The sequence below is a fragment of the Sinocyclocheilus anshuiensis genome, unplaced genomic scaffold (genome assembly GCF_001515605.1).
Source record: "Sinocyclocheilus anshuiensis isolate Anshui unplaced genomic scaffold, SAMN03320099.WGS_v1.1 scaffold332, whole genome shotgun sequence".
Taxonomy (NCBI): domain Eukaryota; kingdom Metazoa; phylum Chordata; class Actinopteri; order Cypriniformes; family Cyprinidae; genus Sinocyclocheilus; species Sinocyclocheilus anshuiensis.
Genome location: NW_015554181.1, coordinates 166,234 through 167,243, shown reverse-complemented (window position 1 = coordinate 167,243; position 1,010 = coordinate 166,234).

Here is a 1,010-nt window from a genome sequence, read left to right as displayed (position 1 = left end):
GGCACGACCAAGAGGAATTTTTCCTCCCCCCGCCTGTGGGCGACACAGTACAGCAGACCATTTCTTATTTCAAAATGAGGGAGGGGGTGTGGGCCCGGAAGCCTGTCTATCTCATCGACTCTGCGCACTTGATCCCAACAGTTTCGCAGGCGGTCATCCTCTCGTTGCTCCCTGCCGAACGAACCCCCGGTCATGACCTGTGAAAACACATCGAGGTAGACAGATGGAAGGTTAGCTGGCTGACACTCACTCTCCCTCTCGCTGTCCGTTGCTAGGTAGGCCGGTTTCAGGCTGGGCGGTCCCCGACGGTTTCGCCGTTGCCCGTTCCGGGCGGTACGGCCTGGTGTCCTGGGGGGCGAAGAGGAGCTTCTTGAACCCCGGCCAGTCCCGTCCCAGGAGCAGAGGTACGGGGAGGTCTCGCACAATGCCCACCTCGATGGCCCAGGTCCCGGGCTCCGCTGAAATCCGAACCGTGCGGGCCGGCACATAGCGGGTGTCTCCGTGCACACACGTCAATGGCAGCTCTGACTTCTGTTCGGGCCTTGGTTTTACTAGGGTAGGTTGCACTAGGGAGACTGAACTGCCGGAATCCAACAAAGCCTGCACTGGTTTCCCCTCTAGCCTTACCATCCGGCTGGGGCCAGGGGAAGGTCCGTCCTGATGCAGGAAACACCCGGCCATCCAGGCTCGGGCCGTCGGTGCTGGGGGTTCAGTGGGCATTGGCTCATCAACTAATTCAGGGACCGCCGATCTGCTGACTGGTCGCGGTGCACCTTTGACCCTTTGATCACTCTGCGGGGCGCCAGGCCCTCCCCTGCCTCGCGGGCGTTCGTCGCCTCCGCCAGCTCGACCGCTTCAACAAGACTGTGGATGTCCTGTGGATTCTGCATACTGACCGGGCGCCTCAGCGGACGGGGCAGCGCCCGTAACACCCGATCGACGAGGACTTTTTCCGCTACCTGGTCAGCGGTAGGGGAACTGGAGAGAAGCCACAGGTGAGCCAATCGGGC